This window comes from Malania oleifera, chromosome 4 (genome assembly GCF_029873635.1).
Source record: "Malania oleifera isolate guangnan ecotype guangnan chromosome 4, ASM2987363v1, whole genome shotgun sequence".
NCBI classification, from domain to species: domain Eukaryota; kingdom Viridiplantae; phylum Streptophyta; class Magnoliopsida; order Santalales; family Ximeniaceae; genus Malania; species Malania oleifera.
In genome coordinates, this window is record NC_080420.1 from 37,987,385 (window position 1) to 37,999,295 (window position 11,911).

The following is an 11,911-nucleotide window of genomic DNA, read 5'->3' on the forward strand; positions in this document are numbered from 1 at the left end:
TTGAGTGTATGAACAGGATTACTTGTCTAAACACAGATGACAGATGAGAGATGGAAACTGAGACACACTTAAACATGCACATCTTTCAGCATATTCCATGGATTTGCAAAGGAGCAGAGCATGAATACCGATGTCTATTTCTAGTTGTATCTTTATATTTTATTTTATATTTGGGTCTACAATGATTTATATTGGTCTGTAATAATCTCTACATGTCATGCATGTAGGCAATTATAAGCTCAACAAGACCGTAGATTGACCATAGGGACCAAATGAGCTTAGGGCACCCTTCGGTATGACTCTAGGTCCCAACATTCATGCGCATATATCATACAAAATAAAGAAGTGTTAAAAATGCACTTAATTGAATATTTTTAGGCAATTTTAGAGAGCTCGGGCGACCAAACCCTAGGATTTCAAAACTCCTCGAGCGCCCGAACTATTGAGAAGTCAACAATTGACTTAGGCTCTCGGGTGACCAAACCAAATTATGCACACCTTCCACAGGCGCCTGAACCACCTGAAAAGGACATTCCACCAACTTGGGCTACCGAGCTATTTAGTTCAAAGTGAGCCCCAAGCGATCAAACACACGAGTTCGGGCTACCGAACCTATGACCAAGCACCTAAATTTACGAAGAAATGTTTTTGACTTTGATTCGGGCCACCGAACTGAAACTCGGGTTACCAAACCTATTCAAAGACTTTTTATTATTGTATCCATTCGGGCGATCGAATCACAGTTCAGCAACCCAAACCGCATCGGGTTAAAAATTATTTAACTGTGGTAAATACGGGTTATTTTGGGTTAATTTCATTTAAACATTTTGAAACTTTTCTAAGAATTCCCAACATGTCCCAAACGGTTATAATTTTACTCTTGCCTATAAATATAGGCTTATTTGTGAGGATTAGCAAGAGATTAGCTAAAATAATTAGCAAAAATCCTCTCTATCTCAAAATCTCATTTTGCCCAAAATACTCTCAAAAATTTATTCCTTTAATAGATCTTGATTTTTTGAGAGGTTATTGTTTGTTCTTGTGTTTATTATATAGTGCTAATACTCCCATTTGTTTGGTTGATTGCTTGATTCTTTTTGGGAGTTTAGTTAAGTTTATCCCACAGATTTCAATATTATAAATCATGTGATGGGATAAACTAGTAAACTTAGGATATTTGCATTGTTATTGCAAGTGTCTCATAGTTTTGATTTTGGTGTGCAAAATGTTTTTCTACAAGCTAAAATATTTTCAAACTACTTGTGTGCTCATTACATTGAAGGAAAATCTTTTGACTTAAGTTTGAATATTTGATTAACATCTTTGAAACCCTGATCTGCTATTGAGATTTCATTTATCTTGTTTCAAAGATACAGCTTGCTTAGAATACTCTTGAACATTATTGTGATCATATCTTGTTGAGTGTTATTTGCACATATATTCACGTCACTGAGCTTACATTACCTATATTATTGATGTATATGTGATTGCGCGTATTGAGTACATATCTCCTTTACTTGAGAAGCATAATCATTGTACTGGTTATTTTGTGAAGAATATTGTTGTATTTCTAGGCGTGGCCTGAGAGGGCTTGATCTAGTCCGAAAGGATCAGGTTGGGGTGAGCCCTGTGAATTTGACCTAGGACCTTCTCCACCCCACAAGGAGACTTTGTAAAGGTTGAGTTCAGCCCTGTGCTAATTGACTTGGTTGTAATCGGTGCCGCTCCTCCAGTTAAGTGAGCATTAGTGGAATCCTCAGGCTTGCAAGCTAGAGGTGGGAACGTAGGCACAGTTGGCTGAATCCCGATAACATATCGTGCATGTTCTTTACATTTTTGATATTTATTTACTGCACGTGTATGTTTTATTGTGAATGATTGGGTTTTTTTTTTTTGCATAGACAGGCCCTAGGTTGAGTAATACTGTTGATCTAGTTTAACCTTGGCGATAATCTTTAAATACCCAATTCACCCCTCCCCCTCTTGGGAATACACCAAAACTAACAACATATATGTTTTCCATTTTAACTAGCAAAATTCATAAAAATACTAGTTTAATCTATTCTCCTTACCTGGTTTTCAGAAACTACGCCTGCAGAGATCCCGAAGTTATACCCGCAATGCTCACTCGAACCCTGAATTCATAAATCCTAATTTATCAATTCTACCCCAAATAAAATATTAATTTAAAATTTCCTAAACTCATAAACTTCAAATAAATAATTAAATTACCAAAACCACAAATTCGCTCAATTTCCTAAATCTTACCTAACCTTGGATTGGTGTTTAGAAAACTCAATTCAAAAATCTGTTCCGCTATACTTGTAGAATAATGCTCCTAGAACCACGTGATGGTTTCAGATCGTCAGTTGGGTTAAAGATTTGATAGAAATTGAGAAGAGGGAGGGAGTATACCTTACCTCATGAGTGGTACCTACGTCGCTTCTACGACAAATCTACTCTGGTAGAAATGTCGATAACGGAGATAGCAACTCAACGGTATCTTTTGTTTTCAGATCGGCCGAACATTCGCTGAGAATGAGAAGAGAGGGGAGGAAGGCAGAGGAGAAGATGGATGAACTAAGAGAGAAGCAGAGAGATGAGAGACGGCTTCAAGGAAATTCAATTCTAATTTCTCCTGGAGCTAAAGAAGCTTCAGGAGATGATAAGTGTTATATATAATACTTTAACTATTATAATAATATTATATTCTATATATTTGTGTGTGTATATATATATATATATATATATATATATATATATATATATAACCATCATATTACTTTAATTGAATTAGTTTAATTTAATAATAATTAATTAATTAATTAATTAATCTTAATTTAAATTTTTTCTCAGGTTAATTAATTAATTAAAAATTAATCTTAATGCAAATTTTTTTCCCGGGTTACTATATTCTCCCCTATTTAAAAGAATTTCGTCCTCAAAATTTGTGAATCGATAATTCTATTTAGATTCTATTATTAACGAACACCCCATACCACATATTACAATATACTTTATAACTACAAATAATCATATTATTCTAAAACCAAAAATAACTATTACTTATCGCATAATATAAATTTATAGCCTACTCCTACGCCACGCCAAAGCCCGCACTAGTCGAGATAAAAATATTAAGCTGAAAAATCAATAAATGTCGAAAACCGGGGTCAGTACTCAGAAACATCACCGTTGATGGATTTACCATGGTTTTTTGAAACTAGCGTCTAAATCAGAAAATCACAGAAGTCCATCAAGAGATTTCTACCTCCAAGCTACGAAAAACAACTCATAATTCTATGAAAAAAAATTCAAAATTCCTAACAATATCTTAATCTACGCATTCCTATCCTCATCCTAATTCGATCCTATACTCCGGTATTAATCCATCCTAGAGTCTACAGAACCTAACAACCTAAAGGTCTGATACCACTTTGTCACACCCAGAACCCGCCAAGTGGGGCCCGAGGTGTGATGTGATGCAATCACTTGTGTCTAATACCATAACCTCAATCACACAGCGGAAAAATAAATAAACATTTTACTAATATACTAGAGTACTATATAAACATCCCAAAATAGTATTTACCAACATTTAGTATCCAAATATATATATCTCAGAAAACTAAAAAAAATATAAACAAAAAATACAACCAAAATCTGTACCCTCTCACAAAAATGCTATACCAAAAAACCCAACCCCGAGCTAACTAAGCCCGATCACACGAAGGTCTTGAAAAAATGAAATTCATATCGAGTGACACAAATCTCAATAAGACGAAATAAATTAATACCAGTGTGTGACTATCATGAGGTTTGTGTACAAAATATAATCATCATTTATAAATTAATCCACAATTATGAAATTATTCTCTGTCCCTACTCACACACATGCAGCATATTTTATTAACGAGAGTTTCCCAAGGATTGGGGTGATCACCCGCCCATACAAGTAGTACCCCTCTGCTCTGATACCTTATGCAACCGAGTATGGCTACAACTGAAGCTCATCAGGGCACTCACCTTACTCAATAAGCCCTCAAGTGGATAGTTTGTCTCGTATTCACACACATTTACACAATTATTTATCAGTGAAGGTTCCCGAGGATAGGGAAGATTACCTGTCCATACAAGTAGCTTCCCTCGACCCTAACAGGTTGTGTAACCCAATATGGCTACATCTAATACCCATCAGGGCACTTGCCTTTCTCAGCAAGCCCTCGGGCGAGGAGTATACTTTGCCCCAAATACATATAATACTATAATATATAATACATTTATTACTTTACTCTGTGTTTGTTATCTCTATATTATTCATATTTTCAAGTTTACATTCGCTCAGATTAAGGCATTGTGTATCGCTGTCCCTCAATCTAGCCATACATAATCATCGTCATCAGGGAGTTACGTATCGTCGTCCCCCGAGACCTTTCACAAAAAATCTTCACCAGGGCATTACATCTCGCCATCCCCCGGGACCCTTTTTGGAATATATATTCACAATCACTGTTCTCATATTATATGTTGGTTAAATTTACAATTATGCATTTTGAACTCACTGTCGATGGATAAACACTTTCATGCTTCCCCCCATTACAGGTTGTGCGACCCCCTTAACCCTGGTCGGCCCACCAGAATTAAATCAACACCACATTCTACAGTCTGTAATTCTGATTGGCTTTCCCACACTGGTCCGGACTCTAGGAGGAACTCTACCCTACTCAGCACAATCAACTATCCCATCTCCACACACTCTCTAAGACGTGTGGGTGCACTAATCTCTGTCAAAAATCATACGCAACAGTACTGTGCCTTACTATGATCCACCAGAGTTCTCAAATCATAAATTGCAATTCAACATTCATATTCAACTCTAATTAACAATACACATGCAAATAATCCAAGTACATTTCAGTATTTCCAACATGTTATACATATATATACTCAACTTAGTATTTTTCATTTTACTCATGCCACACATTTCAAATAATACGCATAATTATATCTCATTAAAATAGTAAGCCAACCCATATTGATCGTCAGTTTTACCAAAAATACACATTTAATCATCTCCAAAATTTCCAGGCTCAACTCAGTATTTTTCATTTTACTCATGCCACACATTTCAAACAATACGCATAATTATATGTTATTAAAATAGTAAGTCAACCCATATTCATTGTCAGTTTTATCAAAAATACACATTTAATCATCTCCAAAATTTCCAGAAAACACATTACTTTAATCATTCCATTTTCACAAATAACAACTAATATCACAACCCTAGGTTCAAAAACATCACAGTTCAAATGGTTGGCTTTTTCAAAATTCGCATGATAATTATATTCCCACACATATATGTTTTCTATTTTAACTGGTAAAATTCACAAAAATACTGACTTAATCTATTCCCCTTACCTGGTTTCCAAAAACTACGCTTGCAGGGATCTCGAAGTTATACCCGCAACGCTTACGCGAACCTTGAATTCATAAATCCTAATTTATCAATTCCACCCCAAATACAATACTATTTTAAAATTTCCTAAACTTATAAACTTCAAATAAATAATTAAATTATTAAAACCACAAATTGGCTTAATTTCCTAAATCTTACCCTAGCCTTGGATTGGTGCATCGAAAACCCAATTCAAAAATCCGCTCTACTAGACTTGTAGAGAAACTCTCCTAAAACCACGTGGTGGTTTCAGATCCTTTATTAAGCTGAAAATTTGAGAGAAATTGAGAAGAGAGGGAGAGTATACCTTATCTCAGGAGTGGTGCCTATGTCATACCTATGACAAATCCACTCCGGTAGAAATTTCGGTGACGGAGATAGGAACCCAACCATATCTTCCATTTTCTAATCGGCCGATTATTTTCCTAGAAAATGAGGAGAGAGAAGAGGAAGGTGGTGGAGAAGACGGACGAACTAAGAGAGAAGCAAAGAGATGAGAGACGACTCCAGGGTAATTCAATTCTAATTTCTCCTAGAATTAAAGAAGCTTCGGGAGATGATAAGGTTACATATAATACTTTAACTATTATAATAATATTATATAATATACCTTTATATATATATATATATATATATATATATATTGTTGGCCTTACAAGGCTTAACATCTTGCTTTGATAATAATAAACAAGAGGAACTTAACATATTTGGTTAAGTGATGACATTTCAGACTTAACTATGAAAATCCAAGGTCAAGTATTCACAAGGATCCATTGCAAGCTTATACTTCAAAGAATGATGATCATATGAAGTTTAAAGTGTGGACTCAAGGATGACTTATTAAAGCTTGAAGAATATGAGAGAATGGATGCTAAAGAGTTTAAAGTATACCAAAGTTTGAAGAGAAGCAAGAGAGCCAAAGAAAAGCAAAGCAAGAGAGCTCAAAGAAAAAACAAGCATGAAGATTCAATCACTTAGAATGTGCCAAATCTTAAAAGTCTTTATGTAAGTATTTCATATTTTAAATATCTTTTGAAAATATGTTGAAGCTCATTACGATGCAACAAAGACTTAGAGACCAATTTTTAAAATCATGGAAAATATTTTTGAAAAGTCACATTTGAGTCTTTCAAATAACAAAAGGTTTAAAAGTTAAAAAAAAAAAAAAATATAGAAGTTTTAAAAAAATTGACTAGTCAGCTGATTGACCAAATTGCTCTATGGTTCCTCAGCCGACTGACCTTCCATGACATTTTAAAAGCTTTAAACTGAATTGTCTAGTCAACTGAAAAAATTGACCTAAGTTCAGTTAGCCAACTGGCAAGGGGATTGTCCAGCCGACTAGCCATTTTGAACTAAGATCAGTCAGCTGACTGAGAGGCCCAGCTGACTGACATTTTTGAACTGTGTTCAATCAACCGATTGAAAAATTAATGGAATTCAAATCTAACAGATAGAAAGGTCTCAGTTGCCTGTCCAGCCGACTGACCTTATGTAAAATGCTTACCCAGTCGTCTGTCCAACCGATTGACCCTACGAGAATTTCAATTTTGAACGTTAACGGGAAAATTTCAAAAATTAGTTTTTCAAATGTGAACATTATAAAAACTTGGTGGACACTCCAAGAAACTTGGGAAACAAGGAAACTCCCTCTAAAAATTCTATAAATACTCCTTTAACCCAAGGAATCAAATCACCAAGCATACAATCAAGAAATCATGCATCCTACTTTCAATCTCTCACAAAGCTCACTCTTGCTCACACTCTTGCTGGGAGAATTCTACTAAACTACTGCTAATATTCATCTAGAAAAGGAATTGGTGATATCTTATCTTGAGCTTCAATTCTATTTCATCTTGATATTTAATTTCTTGAAGCACATAGTGCTGAATTTTGTCTAATATGCTCTGTTTGATACGGTTCTTGTACGCAACGTTTATTTCGTATTTCTTGTAATTCTTGGATGATTCAAGGTGTTTGGATCATTGACCAAGCATGGGGTATCGTTTGGAGAGGTGCAGCTCTAGCCTATTAAAGGAGTAGCCGAGTGTAGGGTATCACTTGGAGAGGTCGTGCTCTAGCCTATTGAAGGAGTGTGTAACGGTTTTGTTCCGCTCGAAAAGGAACTGATATAGTAGAATACTTAGGTGGTTTGCCTAAGGTGAGGATGTAGGCTGGGGATAAGCCGAATATCATAAAAGACTTGGTCTCACTCTCTTTCCCTTACTCTCTTTAAATTTCAGCAAACATATAAATTACGTGGATGTTTTAAATTCCTTAATCATAAAAAATATGTGGATTGGAAATTAAATAAACCAAAGTTTAATTTTGATTTGGGAGGAAACCGAAAGGGAGTACGTTGGTTGATCAATACTTTGTGGAAACCTTAAAGGGAGTATGTTGATTAGTTAACACACAAAGACAAATTAACTAAGAGTTTATTTAAATTCTGAGTTGTTTGGAATTTGAGTAGTGGTTTGCATTGAATAAAAAAATTTCATTACTATAGGGCTTAAATCAAAGTTATATACATAGGGCTATTAACAAAAGCTGAGAATTGTTCTAAAGCTTTCTTGATTGAATGTTTGATTGATTGGTTACTTTGTTGGTAATTTGGTTGTGGATTGAACATTGAGAGTTGTATAAAGGCTTAAGTATTTGTTTTGTATTGGATAAATCAACAAGAATTCAAAATTTCATTAAAAGAATTAAAAGAGGTTAAGAATTCTTGAAAAGTATTAAAAGAAAAAAATTTTAAACCCAATTCACCCCTCTCTTGGAACTACACCTTAGTTTTCAATTGGTATCAGAGCGGGGTTATAATAAATCCTAACATGTAGTTATATAAAGATCCAGATGGCACACTTATGCGGAGCTCCCTTTAGAGATGGTCAATCCTCAACTAGACCTCTCATCTTTTGTGGTTTAAACTACACATTTTGGAAATAATGCATGAGAATCTATTTACAAACCATGGATTGTAATACTTGGAAGGTTGTCACACATGGTGACTTAATTCCTACTAAAATCGTAAATGGCAAAGAAATACCCAAAGAAGAAAAAGAATGGACCAACAATGACCATAGGATGTTACAAGTAAATTCAAATGTTATGAATGCATTGTATTGTGCCCTTGATATGAATGAATTCAATAGAGTCATGGCATGAAAATCAACAAAAGAAATTTGGGATAAATTAGAAGTAACCTATGAAGGTACTATTGATGTAAGGGACAATTGAATCGATATGCTCACTAACGAGTATGAAGCTTTTAGGATGAACTCGGATGAATCCATCACTAGTATGTACACTAGGTTCACCCACATAATAAACTCCCCAAATGCATTAGGAAAAACTTACACCACCTATGAAATGATACGAAAAATTCTTAGAGGGCTGCCACCTATATGGGAATCAAAAGCCACTGCAATAACCAAAGGAAGAAATTTGTAAAACATCTCCTTAGATGAACTCATAGGTTCTCTCCTCACATATGAAATGACAATAAATGAAAGAAGTGGAAAAACTAAAGCCCAAGAATCTATAGCATTCAAAGCTTCAAAAGAAAATTCTAGTAGTGAAGATGAAGAGGATGAACTAGCCTTCATATCTAAGAAACTTGCAAGAATACTAAGAAGGAAAAATAAATTCAAAAGAAAAATCCAAAACTCAAGTTCAGATGAGGAAGAAACTAAGAAGAAAGAACTACATACATGCTATAATTGCAAGAAAGTTGGACATCTAAAATCGGATTGTCCAAAAATTAAGAAAGATTCTAAAAAGAAAAAGAAAAAGGCAATGAAAGCCACTACTTTGGACAATATGAGTACAAATAGTTCTGATAATGAATCAAGTGACCAAGAGGTTACTTGTTATATGGCTTGGGATGATGAGGAAAGCTCCTCGTCCATATCCTTAAATACATCTTGTGATGATTCAGCAGAACAATCTAATGATGAGTGTATGTCATCTTATGAAAAACTTCAAAATGATTTATTCAAGGTGCATAAGATGTTAGTTAATGTGACTAAACAATACACATCATTGAAAAACAAGAATGAAGTAGTTATGAAAGAATTAGAATCCCTTAAACTTGTTGAAAGCGAAAAAGATTCAAAAATCAAGAAAATAGAAAATAAGAATGAAGTTGTGATGAATGAATTAGAATCTAAAATCTTGCTAAAGAAGAAAAAGATTTGAAAATCAAGAGATTAGAAAGCAAGAATGCGAAGATAATAACGGAACTAGAGGATTTAAAGTCCAAAACTTTCATGGATAATGAAAAAGACTTAAATATTTCTGAATTAGATAATAAAATCAAAAAATAATCTCAAAATCAAGAAAAGGGCAAAAATATACAAAATTCAGAAATTTATGATCTTAAGAGAGAAATTGAGGATCAAGCCAAAATCATTTATAACTTCACAAAAGGAAAAGAAAATATTGACAAAATGATTGGCTCACAGAGAATGTCTTTAAATAAAGAAAGCATATGATTTAATGAGGTTGAAAATACAAAGATAATGAATCTCTACATGGGATACTTTACAAAAGCCTCTAAAGATTACGCTAGCACTTCTTCAAATGCTTACACTCACACCACATGCTACCTATGTAAAAAAAAAGGGGGGGGGGGGACATATAAGGTTTCAATGTCCATTAAAAAGAAAGGGTGTGAAAACTAAACAAGTATGGAAAGTAAAAGAAACATCCCTTTTTAAACCATTGGAATCCAAGAAAGTATGAGTACCAAGACGAAATAAGAAAAATCTAAGTAATATTGTTGGCCTTAATCAATAAATGAGTCATATAAGGCTTAACTTAGAAAGTATTAAGATCTGAAAAGCAATATAAATTTTGGGTGTTCATATGAAATCAAAAGAAACTAATATCTGAAGCAAATTGAGCTTATTGCATGAGTATTTTGATAAAGAAGAGAGGTTGACAGAGAAATTGTGAAAGAAACAAACTTTAAAAGAAAACAAAGGTCAGCCGACTGACCATAAGCTCAGCCGACTGACTAAAGGTAAAAGTTTTTAAACAAGTTTTAATGTAACTTAAATTTAATATGAAATATATTTGAGATTAAGAGATACTTAAGCAACATAAGAACAATTTAAGCAAAAGTGTAGTACAATACAAATAATAATAATATGTTCCCTGCTTATATGTTATGCTACATGCTTACATGCTGATATCTTGATAATGCCAATGATATGAAAATGATTGATGATTTCTGGCTCACTATATATTGAAAATTTGAGCATGAAGTTATTAAGCATGATTTAGAAGCATAAATTTTGATATGATATTGATATATGAACATGAAATTAATTCTTGACCATACATGCTAATGATGGATCACATGGATAAATTGAAAAATTTGCATCTAAATAATTTAGTATCCATGAGCAATGCATAATGTGACATTAGCATTAGTATCTATGAAGTATATAGGTATTCATGAATATGTCAATAAATATTGGAGCATGACAAGCATAATTATATCCATGAGCATGTCATGACATTGACATGATATTGGTATTTGATATTGGTATCTATGAGCACTTGCATGAAATAAATAAATATTTGAAGAATGGAATGATAATTTTAAAAAGCCAATTGGTATCTTAAAAAATACACAGTTTTCAATTGGTAATCTTGACATTTTCATGAATACATACAATTTACAATTGGCATCTGAATTTATTGAAGATAAGAAACATTTAATTCAGGAGGAGTTAGATTTGATAAATAACCATGATCTATGTTTATTAGAAATCATTGAAAATTATATTATTCAATCATTTGTATCTTTTCATGCTACTTTGGAACTTGTTGTCTATCTTTTCATGCATAAAGAATGCAAACTTTTGATTATGATTGTTTTTTGCCTTAGTAGTTATATATCTCTCAAATATCTTACTCTTTTTTGTTGATGTCAAAAGGGGGAGAAATTTTGAGAGAAAATTAAGCTTGGACTTAAATAATAGATGACCATAGTGAAAGAGTTTTTGAAATTGATTTTGATATTATTAAGTTTGTTTAGATGATACTTATTGTAAGGGGGAGTCTTTTTAAGGCTCGCTCAAATTTTCGCTCCCTGTTTGTCATCATCAAAAATGGGAAGATTGTTGGCCTTACAAGACTTAACATCTTGTTTTGATGATAATAAACAAGAGGAACTTAACATATTTGGTTAAGTAATAACATTTCAGGACTCAACTATAAAAATCTAAGGTCAAGTATTCACAAGGATCCATTGCAAGCTTATACTTTAAAGAAGGATGATCATAGGAAGTTTAAAGCATAGATTCAAGGATGAATTATTAAAACTTGAAGAATATGAGAGCATGGATGTTAAAGAGCTTAAAGTATACCAAAGCTTGAAGAGAAGCAAGAGAGCCAAAGAAAAACAAAAGAGCCAAAGAAAAGCAAAGCAAGAGAGCTCAA